At 37.6% G+C, this 24,117-nt stretch overlaps 1 protein-coding gene across 1 annotated transcript in view; it reads left to right on the top strand.

Annotated features, from left to right (window-relative positions):
• The window catches only part of PDE11A (phosphodiesterase 11A), a 367,330-nt gene that overhangs the window by 75,225 nt on the left and 267,988 nt on the right, over window positions 1–24,117 (top strand). The gene's annotated exons all lie outside the window — the stretch shown is intronic.

Raw genomic sequence — 24,117 nt, 5'->3', positions numbered from 1 at the left:
TCTCAAGCTGCTTGGATGTTACAGTAATTTCTGACTACATTCGGTCTTGACCAAAATGTGTCATTGTTCCACCATCTTTCTGACATGATATGGGACTGGAGAATTCTAGTGAACTGCTAGTATTGAGATAGATGCAACCTGTTCTCAGGTTGAAGGAACTTTGGACCAGAGGCAGTGACTTACTGAGAATGCAGAGAACAAATAACACCATTCAAGGAGATAAAATGTTTTGCGATCTGCCAACCAGGAAAGCTACTTTCTCAAAGTGGGAAAATCCATCAACTATAATGAAGAGCCTTGCTAATGTGTAAGTATTACTGTTAGGAGTTTGGCCCTAGTGGGTCAGTTAGTGGATCCATTTCCACACTGTGTAAATGTGTAAGTCCCTGATTTATGCTTGAAGGAATTCACAGAAAGAAATCCTCTGTTTTACAGAGGAAATGAGCTTTCATTTCCTTTCGTATTCATAGCTTACCTTGGGGTGTGATAAGAAGATTTAGCCCTGGGCAGAGTATTCCTCTGAAGTTCATTCATTCTGTGCTATGACTAATAGCTTTTTCTCATAACCACATCAAGAATTGATACTGCTTTAGGAAACAGCATTCCACATCTCTAGTGAACTGCTTATCTTTCTTGAAGCAGAGTGAATTGCTCTTATTGTCTTTTTTATGTATTTTCTGATGTAATAGAGGCGCTAAGGCTATTGACTGCCTTAGACTGTCTGATGGATACTGAGGACCATTGAACAGTGCGCTGTGCAGAACAACTGAATCAGACTCTGAGCGCACCAAAGTTCAGTGGGCAAGCCTATTTTGTCATCCTCCCTGAGACATCATACTGAAATCTTGCAAGCAGAAGTGATGCATTTATATGTACAGAGAACGCACTAACCCTGGTGTATCTAGAAGACTTTGCTTAGTTTTGAGCAAGGGAAAAATTATGGGGCTACGGAAATCGAAAAGATTTCAGAGACTCTAACTTCATTACATTTCTTGCCCACACGCTTGTTGTAAGAACAGGCTTTCTCCACAGCTGCTCTCTGTGAACTTCAGCTTGACCAGCTAGCCCTTTGACTTCTAGCACTAATTCTTGTCTTAATCCTAGAGCCACAGACCGTGAAGAGAGCATGGACTCCCGCATGAGGCCTAGACAGTTCAGACTCCGTGGCAAGGCCAAACAGAATTTGTAGGGCTCAGTGCAGAATGAAAATGATTGGCCTCTTGTTAAAAGCATTATTAATAATTTTATGAAGAATTCTTAGTAATGTGACAATAGAGAATTAAACCAAGCTTAGGACTCATGTAAGCATGCGGTGCTATGCAACTGCACCGGTTGCATGTCCGGGAAGCTGGCCTAGCTCATTGGTCTGGAAATACAGACAGAAAGGGATTTGCTTTCAGTTTACAGAGTTTAGGAAGCAATAATAGAATGGATACATTTTGTTTATGGCATCTCAGAATATTAAACTTTTTAAAAAATTTTTTTGTAATGTTTTTATTTTATTTTTTGAGATAGAGACAGAGCATAAATGGGGGAGGGTCAGAGAGAGAGGGAGACACAGAATCTGAAGTAGGCTCCAGGCTCTGAGCTGTCAGCACAGAGCCCGATGCGGGGCTCGAACTCACGGACCACGAGATCATGACCTGAGCCGAAGTCGGATGCTCAACTGACTGAGCCACCCAGGCTCCCCTCAGAATATTAAACTTAAGGAAATGACTGAATTTCCAAGGTGGATGATGGTGATTTGCACTCCTTTATGTAGTAGAAGCAAACTCTTGTTTTCTGAGAAGTTTTGCAGGATAGATCGAATTATTTCTTATTTGTGCCAGTCTCCAGGTCAGGCAGGGCCATGGAGGCATTGAGAGGTGACTCCTGGAGGCTCAGTTTGAGAATAGGTGACGTTCTCAAATTCCTGGGATAATCATAGAAGGCTGAAGGTCAATGTTTTGTTTATGGCTGATTTGCTTTCATTAGGGCTTTAGAGTGAAGATTCTTTTTTTTTTTTTTTTTTTTTTACATTTATTTATTTATTTATTTTTGAAAGAGAGAGACAGAGCACAAGGGGGGGATGGGCAGAGAGAGAGGAAGACACAGAATCTGAAGCAGGCTCCAGGCTCTGAGCTGTCAGCACAGAGCCCGACGCAGGGCTGGAACTCACAAGACCTGAGCCTAAGTTGGACACTCAACCAACTGAGCCACCCAGGCGCCCCTAGAGTGAAGATTCTTATTTATTTTACTTATTTGAGAGAGACAGAGCACAAGTGGGGGAGGGGCAGAGAGAGGGAGACACAGAATCCTAAGCAGGCTCCAGGCTCTGAGCTGTCCGCACAGAGCCCGAAGTGGGGCTTGAACTAATGAACCAGCAGCTCATGACCTGAGCCCAAGTTGGATGCTTAACCAGCTGAGCCACCCAGACGTCCCTAGAGTGAAGATTCTCACAAAACTTAGAAGAGATGAGAAACATTGCCTCACAAGATTTGGTGTGTGTCAGTGGTGGCACCCAGTGACTTCTCATGCTTAACTCACTAGGAATCATGTTTTAGTTACTCTTCTCACTAGTGATTAATTTTACACAGCCAGTCAGTTTTTAATGGGTGGACTGTGACAAAGGAGGAAAAAGCATTAACTTCTCTGAGGGAATGTTCTAGAGCCATTGAAAAGCTAGTAAAAGAATATTGCCCGGTTCTTTTTGCAGTAACACAAAGTATTAAGCAAAAAATAAAAACATAAAATAAATGATAAAAATTAAAACACAGCAGAGAAATTTCTTCTAAAGTTCCATAAGAAGAAAATAGACCTTATCTTTTTAATGCAATAGTTATACATAGAATATTTTTTCCAAACAAAATAATTCTAGAGACAATAGTCTATTTTCTTTCTTTTCCCCTTCATTTTCTATTTATCTAACAGTTAAATAAAACACCTATTTATTTCTGATGAGAAAAAAATAGCTCATGCAGGGATATGAAACTAACATTTATGGAATGACTCACTGTGGTAAACACCTTTGTATGTAGCATCTCTATTTTATGCAACTACCCAGTTTGTTCATTGTTGCACTTAGAGGTAAGGAAAATTTGGTTCAAACAGTAAACATTTTACTACCGAATGTTGCTCAGAATAGTGATTCTGTAAGTTGTTCTGTGATAGTCGAATACTTGGGGAAATGCTTGATTTTATCAAGCATTAGGGAAGATGAGAAAACTTGGAGTATATAATTTTTCTTTGCCCTTTCCACTCTTCCTCCCCATGAGAGTTAGAAGGTTCTGTGGCCCTCAGTACTGACTGTAGGAAAAGCTGCTGTCAGAAATAATAAAATTGAATCAACTGTAGGAGCATAGACATCTGCAAGCTGGTGGGGATATACTTAGGGGACAGAGGATTTTCGTGGAATCCTTGAGATTTTACTATGTAAGCAGATATCAACGGGTAAATTTGCCTTTGTTTGCAAATATACTCAGAAGGATGTAATTTTAGGAATGTTTATTGAAAAAAACTGGACACTAAGTATTATTTCCAGTTTTCAAAGTTAACATTTTAATTTCCAAGATTTGAATCAGTTATCAAACTACAGTTCTTTCAGTAAAATTAAAGTGCTTGTGTACTCTTTAAAATCTGAAAGATAGGACTATATTAGATTAGGTAAAAAACAGGATCACCATAATATAGAAGAAGGCTTCTTACCTGATACAGTCAGGACTGGTAATTGGTTAGTCACACCCAAAATTCATTGATGTAATTATATACCTCTTAAACATTTTATTTTAATTTAAAATATTAATGCACATTCATTGGATAATCTTATCTCGTTGGACAAGCATTTTCTTTGTGGATCCACTAACTAGAAAATCACTTTGTTTTCCTTAGATAAACCACACCCATAATGCATTATCTATGATTGACCATTTAGTTTGATTTCAAATGGAGCTAGAGTTAAGAGGAACTTGTGAAGAAATCTTAAGAGATGTAGAATCCTTGTAGACTTTTATGATTTTTCTCCAATTTTTTACAACTGTTTTATCCACATGTAACTTGAGAGCTCTTATCAAATTCTCTGGATTTCAACTTAATTTTCTTAGAAAAAATAATTATTTTTATTTTTTTAATATTTATATTTAAAATTTTTATATTTACATTTTATATTTTATATTATATTTATTTTTAAATTTTGTATTCATATTTAAAAATATTTTAATTAGTTTTTTTGTTTATGTAGTAAAAACATATTTGAACTTACAATAACAAGAGCAACAGACCTAAACAGTTTTGAGAACAAATACAGTTGACACTTGATAAGCAAACAGAGCTAGTGGGAGCCGGTGTATGTGGGAGTATTGGGTTCCTGGCCACAGCCTTGCAGCATGCCATAGGTATGTCTGTGTCATCTTCCACGTTGAGACATTCAGGGAAGTGGGAATTCAGGCTCCTACCATTGAGCTAATCCACTCTTAATTCCCTTCCCTTCTTCTTAGCCATGTAACATAAACAGGTTTGGGAACAAACTGTGGCAATCCATTAATAAGATTTAGTAATGTTAAAATTCAGTACTCAAAATGATTGTTTTCCCAAAAAGGTTTACTATTCATCTACACTGTCCATTTCAATTACCAACCCTGGTTGACATGTAGACATTTTAGTAGATTTGCTGAAGAAAGAAAGCACTACTTTAGCTATTATAGCCTGAAATGCTAATGAGCACAGCACAGTGGCACCTATCAGAAGCCAGGGAGGACCACTACTGAAAATCAGATATGCACTTTATTTCAGTTATATCAAATGCCAGTACATTTATGAATTTATTAGAGCAACTGGAGTGTGTTTCACAAAAGGATTTACTTGCAGTGTGGAGGTACCTGAGGGAAGTTGAAGGCTCTTAAGAAGAGTTTTTGACTTTCTACTATATGAGCTTCAGGGTAGTATAATAACAACTAAATTGGGACACAGAATGCCAAAGTAATGTGCCAAGACCACAGAGCCGGTCAGCTTAGGTGCCAGGTAGACCTCAGGCAATGCATTGCCAACCATCATGCCTCTACGTCCACTCCACAAGGCAAGCCAGGGGCTTTGGCATAAAGTATACTTGGATTCAGAGCTTGGCTCTATGACTCAGTAGTTACGTAAACTTGGCAAATGAATTTATACTTTTGTTTCCTCTTTATGAACAGGGAGAGCATTAGTACTAATCTCACAGGATTTTTGGGCAAGGCTTATGTGAAGTGATGTCTGTTTATCACAATACCTAGAACCTAATAAGAAATTAAAAAATGGTAGGCTTTATTATTATTATTATTATTATTATTATTATTATTGTGGGGGACTTAAGAATTAGAAGATACATTACTAAGTCCAAGGAGCTTTTGATTTTAATTAGGGACTGAAACATATAAATAGGTGTAAATTAATGTAGAATCAGCAATAAGAGCATAGAGAAAAAAACTCCATAATTTGAAAATGCTCGAAGGAGTTACTGGTATAACTTTGATTTGCTTTCTTTCTGGGTTCGCTTTGGCTCAGTTAAAAGTGTACATGCAATATATACAAATATGGAATCATTATGTTGTCACTTGTAACTAATATAATGTTATAACTTAATTACATCCAAATTTTAAACATGTATATATGCTGTTTGTCCATACCTGCAGCAGTATGCTATTGATTTCACAAGATCATTAATTCGAGATTTTTATATGTGGACTATCTAGCTTTTCATTTGCCCTGCTGTTACAATCTGTTCAGATTAGCAACCAGTTTCATGTGTTTTTTGCTATGCATCATTTTTAGCTCTTTCATTCAGCACCAATCTAAAATCAGCATAGTATTAAGACACTCTCAATTACAGTAGATCTTTTCCAGTGATTGGCACATTTCAAATTTTTATGTAAACTGCTCCCCCACCCCCCGCCCCTCCAAGCCCTCCAACAATTGCACAGCTGCTAAGTAAAAGAATTCCAGAGAAGGGAAGATGAGTGCCAGTGTTTTAAAGAGAAGATATGTTGCTAATTTGTTTCACTAATTGGTGCTACTTTGGGAGTTGGCTTTGTCACGCACTTCCACTTCCATAAGAGCCCCTCGTCAGCTTCAGAATTCTTTATCTGAAGGTCACTTTTCTAAGCTGTCAATGTCAGTTGCCTTGCTTAGTTGACTGAAACAATCAGATTACACAGACTTAATGACTAAACTTGTTTATGTTATGGCTATAACCAGTGAACTAATAATTTTTAGTTTTCTGTCTGTGCTTCAATCATAAATTTACTGGTGCCATGTATTTAAAAATAAGAAAGACTAAGGAAATTAGAACACATGGAAAAGTTTTCTTTAGCCCATAAAATAATAAACCCTTATGAATTCATGTTTCCTTTTTCAAGTAACTAATTCATCACAGTAAATAATAGGAGTCTTTAAAGTGGCTTCTTATGTGTAGTAGAAGACGTGGAGTGTTTTCTATGTAATCATTTTAGCTACTTTCTTTCCATTTATGTAATATGTACTCATATTTATTCTGCATTGCAGTCTCAGAGTTTTTCAGTTTACTTTAGAGCCCCTTAGACAGGATCAGTTTTTAGAGTAGATGCAGATTAAAATAACCGCCAATAGCCCATTGCTTATAGTGCCATCTTGTGGCCTTGATCCATTACTGTGCCATTAGCAATAACTGCAGGCCCAGTTGGGGCCAAATGTATCCCTAGTGCATATAGGGATTATGTTATTTTCAGTTAACTACTTGTCTTTGAGGTGAAGACAAACCATAGTTAAAGTGAGAATTGACTATCATTGAAGACAAATTAAAAATTAAAACAGGGGCAGCTGGGTGGCTCAGTCGGGTGAGTGTCCAAATTCGGCTCAGGTCATGATCTCACAGTTTGTGGGTTTGAGCCTGGCGTCAGGCTCTCTGCTGACAGCTCAGAGCCTGGAGCCTGCTTGGGATTCTGTGTCTCCCTCACTCTCTGCACCTCCCCCGCTCACACTCTGTCTCTCTCTCAAAAATAAAATAAACATTAAAAAATTATTTTAAAAAATTAAAACAAATAATCTCTGAATTATTTGATGGAATCAAAGGGAAAATGTAATTTGCTGTATGAAGTTTTGATTGATAATTTCATTTTCATGATCACTTGCATGGTACAAATAGAGGTACGTCTACACTTGGATTCTTTCATCTTTTTTTGTCAGGGGCACTATTAAGTTATGTTTGGCTAGTACTTTTTAGAGGGCAATAACTTTTGGTGCTTGAAATTTCATCTTGTTAAATTGTAATATAATTAACTAATTTCTCTTCTCTATTTGCATTCTTCTCTTCACATTGGCATATGAATCTTTTTTTCTCTGCTACACATTCTGTGAGAGGAAGTCATTGATACATTTGAATGAATGTGGATCAATATGGGCCTGAATAAAAAAATAAAGGTGCTATATGTTCTACTAGCCTTCACTGTGTCCTCAAATATTCCTATTTTTATTTCTTTTGTTGCCTTGTTGGAACCTTTTATAGGTGTACCCATGACTGCCATGTTAAGAGATCAAACGTTCATAGTACATTCTAGTTTGGGGCAAAAATAGGTATCATTTTGTAAAGCACATGAAGAGGTAGAGATGAATGTGTAGTGCTTGGGTATTATTTTTCATGATGAAAATGGTCTTAGAATGAGGGTTATGGCAGAGAAAACTGCACCACAAAAAGTCCATATTAAAGAGGAAAAAAAAAAGAAATTGGTTGAAAAGAATTCATTTTGATTAATAAGTGTGTAATTTATACTCATTTAAATTCTACTGAAGAGCGATTCTCTTCCAGTTGTGATGAGTATAATTGAGGTTGTTATATGATTAACAAATGGTTCAGAACAGAAGTACATGCCCTTTTTCTGTGGGATATACTTTTGCAGGCCTAGCTGTGGATGCCTGTGGCAATTTTCCCTTCCTCAAGACCAGGAAACCATAGGATGACAGAGCAGTCAACACCTAGTTATTCCAGATTCAGCTAAGAGCAGGAAACTCACTTCTTTATATCAAAGTCACTACATGAAAAAAAAAAAATGAAAACAAACAAGTATTCCTTACTTTAAAAAGAAAAAGAAACAGAAAATGAATCACTAGAGAAGGATATTCTACAATTTTAAAGTACTTTATTTACTAACCTATTTCTTGCAAAATATCTCTAGCAAAATATCTGTAAATAATTGTTATGGGTTGGTAGTCTTTTCAAAAGATTAAGTTAAATTCCTAACCTCCAGTACCTTAGGATGTGATCTTATTTGGAAATAGGGTCTTCACAGATGTAATCAGTTTAAAATGAGATTATTAGGGTGGACTCTAATCCAATATGACTGGTGTCCTTATAAAAAGGGGAAATTTGTACACAGAAACAGACATGCCCGGAGGAAAGACTATGTGAGGAGACACAGGGAAAATGCTATGTGAAAACAGGAGCCATGTTGATATAAGTCAAAGAATGTCTGGGGCTCCCAGAAACTATAAGACAAAAGATCCTTCCCTTATAGGTTTCACAGGGATATGGCCTTTCAAACACCTTGATTTTAGATTTCTAGCCTCCAGAACTGCGAGATAATACATTTCTGTTTTTCTAAGCCACCCAATTTGTGGTGCTTTCTTACAGCAGCCCTAGGAAACTAATGCACTCATAATATTGAACTAGTACTTACTGCATTGTCCTGTAAGCACTTTACAGGAATTGCTTTATTTACACCTAATAATAACCTTCAGATGTCTATTATTATCTTCCCAAGATGCTAACAGATAAAGATACTAACTTACTGAGGTTAAATGATTTGCCCAAGATGATGGTTAATAAGTGAGTGAACTGGAATTTGAAGCCAGGTCGGTTTAACTCTAGAGTTTGCCGTGTGTGCGTGTGCGTGTGCGTGTGCGTGTGTGTGTGTGTGTGTGTGTGTGTTCAGGAATCTGGTTCTCCTTACTGGGTTGTTTAGGGCTGCAGCCACTTTCACACCACCATCATGTCTCATCTAGAACCAGTCACCTCCATTTGTTACAGGATTACTCTTGGCATTCACTGACAACCCAACACTCTGCTTTCAAGGGCATGAGTAAGACGCCATTTCTCTGACAATAAAAGGTTGGTAATAGTCTCTTGTCTCTTTGTAATTTGAAATTTATAACCTTATTGGCCTCTTCTCCCACACCTCTCCATTTCTTTCCGCCTCTTTCCATCACCCAAATCAATGTAGTTTAATATGTGTAACGGAGTGAAAAATCTACATTGAGTCAATTTTCTGCTTCAAAAGAATTTCTTTAAAAAAATCCAACCAATGTCTTTGTCAAAGACTAAATAAACCTGCATTGAACTGTGTATATCAGAGATACTCAAAACTGGGCTAACACTTAAAACCCAAAATGTCATCAGTGAAACTAATCCTGTCATTCTGAGAGCAGAATTGTTTTTTGAAATATCAGAATGAGTACCTTTTTGGTTAATAATTATTTCTGTTACAGTTTAATTCCACTCATTGATCCAAAAGAAAACAAGAAATAAGTTTATAGCAGTGCCATGGATTGATGCAGTTAAAACGAATTCTAGTTAGATCAATAGTTAAGCAAAACAGACAGTTAATTATACCTTAGTCATATGATATCAAAGCTAAAGCCATCAAATTAGATTTCTATTAGCTCATTAGATATAGAGAGAATTAGAAATCTCAGGTTATATTTGACTGTTAATCCCTAAAATTTCTCCTTGTCTGTATTGTCTCTTTGTATTGTCTGGTACTCTTATTGTTGACTTAGGGGGTCAACTTCCACTCAGTCTTCCACATTAAAGCTGTAGGTTTTAAAGTTTTGGACTCTAGCCCATAGCCACAACAGCCAGGGGAAGAGTTTTAAGGAGGCACGGATCGTAGACATTGGGCTTAGGATGACTAAGAGACTTGATACTTAGAGTATCAGTATTTATTGGAGCAAATGTTTTTCCTGTTGTTCGATCAAATGGTCATCTAGGGAATATCCAGTCATGCACGAGTAATAAAGCTGTCAGAGGGATAAAAGTCACTAGATTCTATAAGATTGGTCAGCTGAATAGCAAGAAAACCCTACTGCTTGGTGGGTGTTGCATGCTCCAACAAACATTCATTGCTGGACACACAAACCATCCATTAGCGAGGCTTTAGGCAACTCACAAAACAGCAGCTATGCATGCTGAGTATTGAGTCGGCTATCTCACAACACTACAAGAATAGCAACTCTCTGCAGTATATTTCCTTTCACTTTTTCATTTCAAATGTTTTTTTTTTTTCTCCTCTTTTCTCTAATGCAGTGTCTATAAAGTAGGGAGGAAGAGTCAGGACTCTTACATATTTGGAGAGCAGAACTCATACAGGTTCGGTGACTTGCCTAGGGCCCCATAGCTAGTAAATGGCTATAACGGTGAGGCTAGGTAGGAAAGCTCCAGAGTCACAGCAATGATTGTGGCCCTGCTGGTCCTTTCTGTGTTAGGAGGATTTCACAAAGCCCTGGATTTCCATCCTGCTATCTTGCCTGGCTACACTACATTAAACTTAAACTAAATTAAACTAAATGGCTAAAACACAGAGCTGTCCTGAGTTGAGGAATGTCAGGTAGGGACATCCTTTATTGATTGGTCATCAACTATCTATAAAGAAAGAGAGGGGCACCTGGGTGGATTAGTCAGTTCAGTGTCTGACTTTGGCTCAGGTTAAATAGTTCATGGGTTTGAGCCCCACCTCGGGCTCCATGCTGACAGCTCTGAGCCTGGAGTCTACTTTGAATTCTGTGTCTCCCTCTTTTTCTGCACCTCCCCCACTCATGCTCTGTCTCTCTCTGTGTCTCAAAAATGAATACATGTTAAGAAAACATTTTTTAAATAGAAAATAAAAGATAAAAAGAGAAAGGGTAGGGGGAAAAGAGACCGAGATTTTATAATCTCATTATTTAAGGTCACCAGGATATTTCTCTTTTTGCCTATTAGTAAAATGGCGGGAAAAATGACAATAATGCCAGTCATTCAATTTATTTCAGAGCTGGTAGGTCACACTTGGACAATTCAAAGAGAAAATTCTAGAAAATAGGAACGTCTAAGAAAGACCAAAAAAAAAAAAATCAGTTGTAAAAGAGGCCATGTGACTATTGAGTAATAACTTTCCATTGTGGATTGCTGACACTAGGACCATCTACATGCCGAGATTCTCACAGGAAAGCAAGTAACACACATCACTTTGTTGCATGTCTTCCTAATTTATAATTTAGTTAAAAGCAATATTAGTAGTAGGATGTAAAAACTAAATCCATCAAAACCAGGTTTCCATCATAGCTGAACAGAGCTCTAAAGAGAGATTTAGGGGGCACCTGGGTGGCTCAGTCGGTTAAGCCTTGGACTCTTGATTTAGGCTCAGGTCATGATCTTGCAATGGTGAGATTGAGCCCTGAGTCAGGCTTTGTGCTGAGCGAAGAGCCTGCTTGGGATTCCCTCTCTCTTTCCCCTCCCCTGCTTGCCTGCATGCTCTCTATCTCTCTCTTCTCAAAGAGACAATTTAGGAATCTTAAGGTAAAAGAGGTAGGCAATGCCACTGAAATGGAAAAGATAATTTTAAAAATTGTTTGTAGACCAAGACTAGAAGATGATTATGTAAAGAATTCTGATGCTGAAGGCATATGTAGAAAAAGAAGAGCCAAAGAAAGGATGGTCTGAGAGATGGCAAGAGAACAAGGAGAGAAGGAAAGCAGAAAGAATCAAAGCTATCAGCTACTGCTCTGACATCAAGCACTGATGATTCAAAATATGCCTTGGGTTTTGGCAGAGAGGTAATACTCAACCTCAGGGAAAGCTTTCAGTGAAGTGGTGAGGAGACAGCCAAATTAAATTAGGGTGAAGAGAAAGTGGAAATGAATGGAGTGGCCACATCAGGGTAGAGCCATCTTTTAAAATGCTTGTTCCTGACAGGAAGGAAGAGAGAGAGGAGTGAAAAAGAAAAGCTGAATTGAAAGAAGGCTATTTTATAATGGGGAAAAGTGAGCAAGGGGAAGGTGGGTGGGTAAAGGGTCCAGCATAGATGAGGAGGGACATCTCTGGGATAGAAGTAAGAAGTAAGGACCAGCATCAACAGCAGGTAGTTTTAGAGGTGAGAGCTCCTGCCAGATACTTTCTCTCTGACTGAGGAGCCGGTTATCACTGAACATGACTAAGGTAGAGGTTAGTGAGGGCCTTACAGAGACAAGAAAAGCTTTGGGTTGTTACTGTGGTCAGAGAGAGGGTACACCGTGTATGTATTGTAATAGTTTGGATGACAAGATGAGAAAAGCTTCAGCTCAAGTAGTGACAGGATAGAGCCAGAGAGGAGAAGATGGTTTAGGAGGACAGGTATCAGGTAGAGCAGACAGGTTCTGTGGGTCTATCAGATGTGCATACTGTGATTTGGAACACTCAAGGAGGCCCCAAAGGCAGTGGTTCTCAAACTTCAGGTCCTGACCCACTAGTTGGGCTGCAAAATCTATTGAGATTTGAACAGAACATTTTTGTAAATGAATTAAAATGGAGCAAAAAAATATCAGAGTGCTTTGACCATAGTAAGGGGAAGTACTATTCTGTGACGTTTCAGTTATAAATGCCAGTGGGTGCTGGGCTGCTGATAACTGGTCAATAAAGGATGTCCCTACTAGACATTCCTCAACTCAGGACAGCTCTGTGTTTTAGCCATTTAGTTTAATTTAGTTTAAGTTTAATGTAGTGTAGCCAGGCAAGATAGCAGGATGGAAATCCAGGGCTTTGTGAAATCCTCCTAACACAGAAAGGACCAGCAGGGCCACAATCATTGCTGTGACTCTGGAGCTTTCCTACCTAGCCTCACCGTTATAGCCATTTACTAGCTATGGGGCCCTAGGCAAGTCACCGAACCTGTATGAGTTCTGCTCTCCAAATATGTAAGAGTCCTGACTCTTCCTCCCTACTTTATAGACACTGCATTAGAGAAAAGAGGAGAAAAAAAAAAAACATTTGAAATGAAAAAGTGAAAGGAAATATACTGCAGAGAGTTGCTATTCTTGTAGTGTTGTAAGATAGCCGGCTCAATACTCAGCATGCATAGCTGCTGTTTTGTGAGTTGCCTAAAGCCTCGCTAATGGATGGTTTGTGTGTCCAGCAATGAATGTTTGTTGGAGCATGCAACACCCACCAAGCAGTAGGGTTTTCTTGCTATTCAGCTGACCAATCTTATAGAATCTAGTGACTTTTATCCCTCTGACAGCTTTATTACTTGTGCATGACTGGATATTCCCTAGATGACCATTTGATCAAACAACAGGAAAAACATTTGCTCCAATAAATACTGATACTCTAAGTATCAAGTCTCTTAGTCATCCTTTTAAATCTCCCTGAAGCAGCTGACAGGGTCTACCATCCCTGCCTGCTTGAAGCTCTTCCCTTGGCGGTCATGACTCCATGCTGTAAGGCTTCCTCAGTTTCCCTTGTACCTGCTGTGTCTCATCTCCTTTACTTGGTCTTGAAGTGGTGTCCTCTCCAAAGGTGCTATCTTCTGCTCTGTCTTCTGTCTTTCACTCTATCCCTTTGGAATCTCATTAGAGCATTCTTACCCTCATGTTGAGTATGGGTCACTAAACTTCTTGAACCCGAAGCTCCAAGGTTCCACAGGTCATTTCTACTTGTATCTTTTGTTGGGGTCTCAAATGCTACATATTCTACACCAAACCCACTACCTTCCTGCACTGGTGCCCTGACTTTAGTCTTCCTTCTGAGTTGTCTGAGTTATTCAATGAAATCACCATTCTTTTAGCAACCAGGCTAGAGACCTTGCCATCATCCTTGGTTGTATGCCTCCCCTTAATTTCATGTCCAATATCCAATTGGTTGTAAAATCCTATCAGTTTTACTTACAAAAGACTTTGGGATCTGTAACCTTTACAAGTGATAGTTTAGGGATACCTGGGTAGCTTACTCAGTTTAGCATCTGACTCTTGGTTTCGGCTCAAGTCATGATCTCTGGTTTTGTGAGTTCAAGCCCCACGTTGGCCTCCACACTGAGAGTGTGTAGCCTGCTTGGGATTCTCTGTCACCCTCTCTCTTTGTCCCTACCCCACTCATGCTACCTCTCTCTCAAAATAAATAAATAAACTTAAAAAAATAAAAGTGATAGTTTATATCTCCACATTCTTGATTCTTGCTCTTTCTCTGGAGTACTCTTGCTGAGGTTAGGTTTTTATGGTCCTCATGTGACAGTCCTCACTCACTTCAAGTCTTTGACAACTCTCTATTGCTTCCAGCATAAAAAGCAAACTCTTTAGGATGGCATTTGAATCATTTCAGGATTGAGTCTCAACCCAGTTCTTGAGTCTCATTTCTAAACACATAGCCCAAACATTGTTCACACTTAAGTCACACTGGAACTCTTGCCATTTACAGGATCCACAATGCATCTTCCTATCTCCCGATCCTTGCTTTTTCCATTCCTTCAGTCCAGAATTCAGTTAAAATCACTAACATTTATTAAAAACTTGAGATCAAATCTTTTTCATTATGTTTCCAGCAATTGTCAGAATGCCAGAAGTATCCTAGGTACTCAAGAAATATCTACTTTGAAACAAAATTAAAGAATTAAGAGGCTGCATGGTTATATGTATTTTTAATATCTATATTTTTCCTAGGAAACACAAAGTAGTGAAATAACCAGTTAAAGAAATCAAATCAGCATTCTTTACTACCCACCAGCATGAATTGTTATTCACTGGGGGGAGAATAGCTATTTACAAGATTGGTGCTGACATAAATAGTTGCAAACTACTCTAGTAGTCACTAAGATCTGATTGAATGTTTATAGTAATGAGCTTGCTTATAACTTTTCTCCACATGAGCTTTTATACATAGAGGACCCTCAAGTTTTAGTATCATATATTACAGGTAACATATCTGTTCCTTGCTCTCTGGTAGCCAAGATTCCCAATATAATGCACACAAAACACTGGGGTTTAAATCTATATCATAATTAACAATGAAATTATGGCTATGATACAAACACTAGAGAGTCTTTAATAGCTGAAAAGTTGTTTCATCCTATAAGAATTTACTTGACTGTGGATGAATAAAGTATTTCTACCTGAATAATTTGTTTTTGAAACAGCTATATCCTGAAGCTTCAGTTTATTTAGCTTTGTATGTAATAATTCTTTTGACCTCAACCAGTCAGCATTGATTAGGAGAGCACCAAAATTCTAAATCTTTTTCAGTTTGCTATAGAAAAAACAATTTCTTTCTTAGAATAATTCCATGATACAGATTAAATTGTTGTCGATCAAAGTAAATCTACCAAATGAGAGAAATATTTGTCTTCTTAAGTGGGTTTGCTTGAGTGAATTATTTTATTGTTTTAAAAATCACAAGGACATTTCATTAGTATTGGTATAAAAGTAAACGTATACATTGATAAGCCTTGACTTTTTTTAGGAGACAAAATAATCTCTTACAGCTAAGCATTAGAACAAATGTGGTCTCTCTGCCTTTTTAGTCTGCAGTGGCAAGTCTAAGTGGGATGAGTCAAAATTAGCACCTTGTCTGACTCAATCACCACTGTCCCATTTGAGAAGATGTGGTAGAGTGGTTGAAGACCATGGGCATGGCATCAGCCAGCCTGGGGTTTGAATCCTGGTTTCACCGTATAGTGATTCTGATGTTGGGCAAATGGCTTCGTTTCTCTCAGCCTCACTTTCCTCATCCATAAAATATGCACTCATTCATTCAAAAAATATTTATTGAGCAAGTATTATGTGCAAACTCATGTTCTAGGAATCTGGGAAATAACAGTGAACACAACAGGCAAAAATCTTGACCTTCATTGAATTTACTTGTAGTAAGACAGTCATAACAGTGAGAATTAGCTGATACAATGCAAGTATACTGCTAAGCACAAAGCCCAACGCCTAATGTATCTAGTAAGCTGGGGAAAGTGACTGGTCTGGTTTGGTAGGCATTCAGAAGAGGTGCTGGAATGGTGTGTTTAGCCTGGAGAGAGGGTGGGTTGGAATCAGGTTGTAGAGGCTGAGGTTTATTGAACACTTGCTCTCTGTCGGACCCTGTGCTAGGTCGTTCTAACTTAAAACAATCTTGAGGCAGGTACTTCCCTCGCACCTAACCAGTATGAAGGGATAGGGCTGCATGGTAGAGGCCATTGGAAACCTCTGAATCTTGGATTGCAGAATGGCTCCCGTTTCCAACTAGCCCCCCGTCCTATCAATAAGTTGTATTTGTGGCTGGCTAGATAGTCTCTTGAAAGTTACCCTATGCTTGTGCTTTATAGTAAGAGCTATTTTAAATATCATATTTCTGAAAACAGATTTTGAGAGAGGAGCAGAGAAAAGGGGAATAAGGCATTAGATATTTCTCTGGACCCACTCTCTTACCTTGTAGGTAGACAAGGGGAGAGGACACTTTGGGTAGAGCTGGACTGTGGTCTGAGTGGGCCTCTTAACTTCACTCAACTTGAGCTCATCTTTCAAAGTTGGGGAAATAACTTCCTTTCTTTGGGATCAATTTTCATATTTGAAAGAGTTGTACTGGAGGATTTTCAAGATCTGTTCCTATTCTGACATTTCATGATTCTCCATGCAGGAGGAGGTAGGTCACTATATAATAATATGTATTTGTGGACATTTGGAATGCAAGGTTACAGCAGCACATGCCCATGCACATTTCCTGTTGGTTCCCCTCCATATAGAGGTTATCCTGAAATGGCAGAAATAGTGAGTGGCGTGGCCAGGGAACAATTGATGAAATTGAACAGGAACCCTTATAAATTTAGCAGAAGATTATTTGATAATTTCAAGGCAGTAGATTTTACTTTATTCTTTTGTATTTGAGATAATTAAAGGGCATAGATACAGAAAACTGGTTGTTAAATTTTATTTATTTTTCCCACATAAGGCGTAGGGAACTGGAATAATTCCCAAGACCCTGAGACAGTTTCTCTATTTAGTTTTTAAAATTCTTGTAAGCAGCTTTTTTCTTTTTGAAAACTAAAACCTTGCCCCTTGGGAAGTAACAGTTCAAAACTTAAAAAAAAAATAGATACAATATTAACTAAATCTCCGTTCAAATCTGAAAATTTCTGGGATTTTATTTTTCAGCCTTTTCTCTCCCTTGCATCTATTTGTGTTTATTTTTATGATAAAGCACACCCTAGTTTATCTAATAAATATGTTTCTAAAATAGGAATCAAACCGTATTTAAGATGTAGTAAGGATTTGCTGCTTAAATAGCTTCTATTGTAAATTTATTTTGCACTGTAAGCTATTTGACCTTAATTTATCTCTGATGTATGCTTGGATTTTTATCTATTAGGTCTGTCTAAATCAAGGCACATCAATTAACCATTGGATCTATTCCTGTTTATTGCTCTCATAAAATCTGGAGCTTTCAGTTTAAAATTTTAAAATCCAGAATCTCCTGTGGTTAGCATAAGTTACTACTAACAGCAATGTAGAGTTTTTCTTTATTTACAATGTATTTTATATCCAAGATAGTGTACTAGATATACATATAAATTCCGTATATAATTAAATGGCCTCGTTAAGTTTAACTGAAGGATTGAATATCTTCATTTTACTGATTGTATATCTACAAGCTATGACTAGAGGGTATTGATATATTTGTGGTCATTTACTCACTGAACAAATATTTAATGCCTACCATGTGCCAGACACTGGGCTAAAAACACTAGGGAATGTAAAGTATAATAAATGATCTCCATTAGGAACTCACAATTTATTAGGGCAAATAGATATAAACACATAAAGAGTTACATGATATGAGACAAATTTCAACATGAGACAACAGCATAAAGTAGCATCTCCCAAATTGTGTTATGTGAGATAATTTTAGGTAGCAGACACAGACAAACATTTTTTACATTAATGGTTATATTTTTATTGTATATCTATTTACAATTATCTTCAATTTATGTAAAGTGTTATTGGCTTTCCATTATGGTTATGATCTAAAATATCCTATAAAATTAAATATATTGAGTAAAAATATGGCAGTTTGTTTTAAGAAAATGTTGCAGATGAAAACAGGTGGTATGTGGGTATGGAAAAATAGTGAAGGATACATGAATACTGAGATTTGGGAGACTGGTAACAGAAATGTGTACAGTGATTTTGTAACAAGGTGTATTAGCATCAATGCGGCCCATGTCCTGGAGGGAGGCAAGGTCCCCACAGGCTGGAGGGGAGTGAAGGCATCTGGGAGAAGGAAGGATTTAAGACTGGATAGAGAAGAGGGAGAACAGGGTCAAGGCTCTCACAGTGATAAAAGAACACAGAGGCCAGAATTCACATTATACTGCAGGGCAGGGAAAGAGTGGAGTTGCTGTGTAGGGGAGGATGGGATGTGAGTCTAAAAATGAGGGCTGGATGGAAGAAGATGGTACAGGGCGTTGAAATGTTCTGCTGAGAAATGTAGACTGTACTTGCTGTTCATATGTAAGGGGAAGCATTTTGTTCCACATGGAGCCAGCATCCAGGAGGGATGATCAGGAAGGTTCTGAAAAGCCTTCTGGATCACGTATATATCTCCCAGCATGAGATTCTCAGCATTGTCTTTACTGAAGGATTTGCTGTCCAGGGTTAATGTCTCCTTTACCAATGATTATGGTTCTATAGCAATCAGTAGCTTGAAAAGCCTCTAGTTAGAAGGCAACATTAAGATATGGATCCATTTAAAGGTAGAATGGCATCAAAATATGGAATTCTGGGCAGCCCAAGATAGCTTTATCTCAGTATTTTTGCTTAGGGCTGACCTGTCTTCTCTGTGTGGCAGTGTGGTACAGGTAAAAGAGTTGCAAAAGCATGTTATTGGATTTACCATTATGTGTTTCCTTCTTTTCTTTTACACTTGGCAGCTCTATGGCACATCTCAAGTTCTCCTTTACATAATTTCCTTTAGTTCTCTCAGGTGATTTTACTTTGGAGCAGGCTTTGGGTTCATTTTCAACAACCTGAAAATTCTCATAAGTTTATTCTATAGTATATTTAATAAAAATTTAGCTTTAAAAAATAAGCATGAAATGACTCTAATGTTGTGTAATGAAATTCAGCTTGGGGACAAATTCATAAATAATGAAAAACATTACTAAATTTGCTATTCTGTTGAAGTTTTTTTTCATTCCAAATGAGTTCCAAAAGGGTATCTTTAGCTTCTTAGATACCACTTTGGTATCAAAGTGGAACTATTTGCAAATTGTTTTCTGTCCTATAGGGTGGGTGAGAAGGAGAACTTTGGGTTCTGATCTTCAACTACAGCAAATCTGCTTTATTTTTTATATCTGTTCTCTACTTTGAAAGTGTAAAATAAAGATGAAAAAGATCATGAAAACTATAAGCTATGGGGTAATTCTCCAGTGGTCCAGAGATCAAAGCAGTAATGACAGTAATTGCTCATTACCCCTGTCAGGAGGTGTTGGGATAATTACTAAACCTTTTGTGATATAAGATAAGCAAGGCCGTCACTCTTTGGTGGGGGTCAAGAATTGGCTACTTAGAAAAAGAAGAGAGTTTTTACTCAATTACTCTATTCAAAGTATGTTACCATCATCAGTTATAATGATTTATTCTAATCATAAACATCAATTAGTATTCCTAATACCTAAAAACTTAAAGGCATTATAACTAAGTACAATTTAGAGAAATAAAATATATATTTAACCTTCTTGTCAATACTTGATAAACTTGTATCTTTACTTCTACCTACCTAAATCCAACTACCTACTTGATTTGACTTTTGGATATCTAATTGATATATCACTTGATCTTAGCCAGAAGGCTGAGAAGCGATTCTAATTGATACATCAAATTTAATATGGCCCAAACCAAAATTTTGATTCTCTTTACAACCTATTTCTCCCTAAGTCTTCCCTATTTCAATAAATGACCCTACCATCCAGCTAGTTATTCAACCCCTAAACCTCTTTCTCACTGCTCAAATTCAGTCAATCTGTAGGCAAGTCCTGTTGGCTCAAAACAACCCATCTCTTCTTTCTCTCCATCTTTACAGTTACCATCCTGGTCCTGATCCAAGCCACCATCGTTTTTCGCCCAGAGTACTGAGATAGCTTCGTAACAGGTCCTCCTGATCTGCTAATGCTGCATAGCAATCTATTATCCATACAGTAGCCAAAGAGATCAGTTAAAAATGTGTATCAGGTCATGGCACCCTTCTAGTAAAATCCTTTGTCTTCTCACTCTATCCAGATTCTCAGCTGTGGCTTACAAGGTCATATACAATCTGGGTCCAGTCTTCCTTTTGATATGCTTCTACTGCTGCCCTCCATATTCAATACTCTCCAATCACAGGGATTTTTCTTTTCCTGGCCCATGCCAACCTCATTCCAAATCCAGGAGGATACTACACCTCCTCAACCCTCTTCTTGAGAACCTCAGTCTCCTGATCAGCTTCTTGTCACTCAGATGCCCCTTCCATTATATTAGTTTCACCACTCTCAAGTCACTCTTATCAGGGAACAAAAAATTATTTCATTCACTTTGCTGTTTGTTTATTGTCTGTCTCCACCTCCTCTCTTCTGGAATATAAGCTACATGAGAACAGCAAACTTATCTTCATAGGAGCCACTCATTCCCAGTAAATAGCACAGGGTCTGGAACATAATAGAGACTCAATAAATTTTGTTCAGTTAGCCAGTTTATGAATTCAGTATTTTTCCTTCCTTTCATTTAGTAAATTTAAGGAGAGAAACTTTTAGCTCTTTCTCTGAGATTCTGTTTGCCCTTACTATTGCATCAGTTTCTATTTAACTGTAGAATGAGATTATATGGAAACAGGAAAAATATAGCTCTTTGTTCTCCTAAACCCAGCTTTGAGAGTTGCTCAGTTGGGGGAATTATGTCCTTTCCTAATGGCTTGATTCTGTTGAAATTCACCAGAGGTTTGAACATTTCTCCTTTGGTAGCTTTTCTTTCCACTTCTTTCATGAGACAGAAATCAGAAGAGGGAGATTAATCATTCCCAGTGTGTACAAGAATGGTATTCATGGTTGCCTCTTTAAAATTACAAGGGAATCATTTACCCCTCTCAGCCTTATCTTCCTTCTCTTGTAGAAAGATTTGTTAGTCTGACTTTTCTCTCCACATCCAAAATAAGATACATTTATTCAACAATTAGGTAAAGTTGCACAAAAATTTAAAGTAAATAAAGATAGAATGATAGTAGTTTCAAAGAGGGCTTAGGTTGATTTGGGGATGCCTTTGTGCTGCACACTTCCACTCCTCCTTCCATTTAACCAAACCTATTAACCAAGCCCTTGCATGTATTACCAGGGGGAAAAAAAGCATACTGTAATACTGTATGTACCATAGGCTTCTAATTATTATTAAAATGCATTGAAGAGGGTAGGTGATGGGTATTGAAGAGGGCATCTTTTGGGATGAGCACTGGGTGTTGTATGTAAACCAATTTGACAATAAATTTCATATATTAAAAAAATAAAAAATAAAATAAAATGCGTTGAAAAAAACAGGAAGGGAAAACTACAATACACATGTCCTCAATAAATAGTTTTGGGATTATGGATATTTTTGTTTTCTTTGTATCTTTTAGTATTTTCTAAGTTTTAATATAACATGTATTACTTTGGTTATTATTTTTATTACTCTCATAATCAGAAAAAAAGAATATTCTTTAAAAGAGAGATTATTGGAGCTAAAACCCCCAGGTGGGCTGTGAGCACCCAGGCCTCTGGTCACGTGACCTCTCTGTGTATGTCACTGAGCTTCCAAATCTTACCGCTAATAACCTGGAGGATCACGCAGCTCAGTGGGCTTTGTGTTATTTTTCTGGCTCAGGAAAGCTGGTTTCAGTGTCATACCTGTTTTGAAGTATAATTCTTTTCCAGACAAAACTGGTATAAAAACCACATTGTACTACATAATGGAATTTCATTTCTTCCTGAGCAACATCACCCAGGGGAAGTTTTTCTGTTTTGTTTTGTTTTGTTGTTGTTTTTAGGATGAAAAAAAATTACTTCCACTGAATTGACGATATTTGGTTCCATGAAAGGAAACAGTATTGAATTTAACAGTTTTAACAATTGGAGATCTGAGACCATTGAAAATAAAGAATTAAGTTTGCCATCTTCTTTTATCCTTTTTTTGGGGGGGCAAATAGCATATGTTACATACAATATTGGGTTTTCAAGAAAGGAGGAAATATTTGTACATTTATGTTTTTAGGTGCTAGGAAAAGCTGGTGAGGTTGATGACATACTTCCAAGTACCTTGCTCCTTCAGATCTGATGTATGAAACAGCAGCTTGTTAGAAAGAAATGCAGACTCTTAGGCCCAGCGCAGCCCTACTGAATCAGAACCTGCAGTTTAACAGATCCCCAGGTCATTCTTACACACAGGAATTGACAAGCATCTTCGTATACCTGGGGGTTTCCAGGTCCAGATTGCTTCATTTACTGCCCTTCCTCCTTCTCTTCTCCCCAACCCCTGCCTCATAGAGAAGACTGTAAAGCAGGAGTTCTTAAGCAGGGATCTGTAGATTCTTATGAAGAGTTGTAGGGGAAGGAAGGAAGGAAGGAAGGAAGGAAGGAAGGAAGGAAGAAAGAAAATTGTAGGTGGTTATTTGTGAACCCACTGAAATTCCACATAAAAATTATGTGTGAATATGCATATTCAGCTTCATTAAATGCCCATGAATTAAAAAAAAAAAAAGCCAACCATGTAGATACCATGCTCTGCCCTGAAAGGCGGAGGAGAATTACAGAATTATTATCCTTTCCTGGGAAAAACCTAGGAGAAAACACCAATAAGTCTTTCCTATTGTTTTAATAAAAAGAATCAAACTGATTAGAGAGTTGATTGCAGAGATGAGAAATTTTTGGAAGCAGCTTCCTAGTTCCCCAAAACTGAATTCCACTCCACTGGTCTTGATGTGTTTAGGTTCAGAGAAAATTGGCTGTTTGGTTCCCACAGGTCCTGCATACTTTAAGGTAATTAGAGAAGATAAACTTTTTCCATGTATGAATTGTGTTCCTTAATTCTATCTTTTTGATTATTTCAAATTCCTAGGTCAGTGCTCCTTAGCCCTAGCTGCATATTAGATTCATCCCTTATTCATTTATTTATTTATTTATTTTAGTGTTTACTTATTTATTTTAAGAGAGAGAGAGTGCACAAGCAGGGGAGGGGCAGAGAGAGGGAGAGAATATTCTAAACAGTCTTCGTGCTGTCAGTGCAGAGCCCCAAACAAGGCTGGATCTCACAAACCATGTGCTCATGACCTGAGCCGAAATCGAGAGTTGGACACTTAACCAACTGAGCCACCCAGGTGCCTCTGAAGTCCCTTTTTCTATTGGAATATCATTATATATGTGTCCTCTATGCTATCTTCCTTCATCATGTCAAAGAGAGGCTGATGTGTAAAGAAGTTGTTCAGATCTGGAAATGATTTCAAGAACTATCGCATCTTCCAGTTTTTATCTGTTGCTCTAATTACTGATCCATCTCAGAAAAGTTTCCTGAGTTTTTGTATTATAAATGATTTTCCAAATACAAAAGATCTGAAAGGGACCTCTCTCTTGGTCTCCTTTATGAGGCTCATTTTGAAAGCTTAAGGACAAATAAGAATCCGTAGGATTCAAGACTCCAAAGAGAAGAGGAAAAAGTATGTAGACTGAGCATAATTTACAGTCACTAGTAATGCCTTTCATCAAACAAAGAAAGTGAAATCTATGATAAAGTTCCGCTTTATAAAGAATTCTCCTAATTCATATTCACAAATTGATGCAAAATTTTATATATTCACATTTTTCCATTTTGTATTTGAATCATTCCTAGCGCATTAGATTTTGCAGCCAGTCCCTTGAAAAATAGCCTAAGAGTTTACTTGTGTATTGTCCTTTTGTAAAGGAGATTTCTGGCAATGTGAGCACTCATCTTCTCATTTTGGGGATTTCCATGAGAATTAGTGGGATTTGTGTTCAGTTCCTATTTACCTCTCTGGAATGAATTCACCAAAGGTTAATTTAATCACAGTTTCCTTCAAGATCATGAGAATGCATTCTTGAAAATGATAAATTAGCTTTAACATCATTTGGGGGGATGGGAATGGAA

Source organism: Prionailurus bengalensis, chromosome C1 (assembly GCF_016509475.1).
Source record: "Prionailurus bengalensis isolate Pbe53 chromosome C1, Fcat_Pben_1.1_paternal_pri, whole genome shotgun sequence".
Lineage (NCBI taxonomy): Eukaryota > Metazoa > Chordata > Mammalia > Carnivora > Felidae > Prionailurus > Prionailurus bengalensis.
The sequence above is the reverse complement of the archived record's forward strand: the minus strand, read 5'-3'. Positions and strand labels throughout refer to the sequence as shown.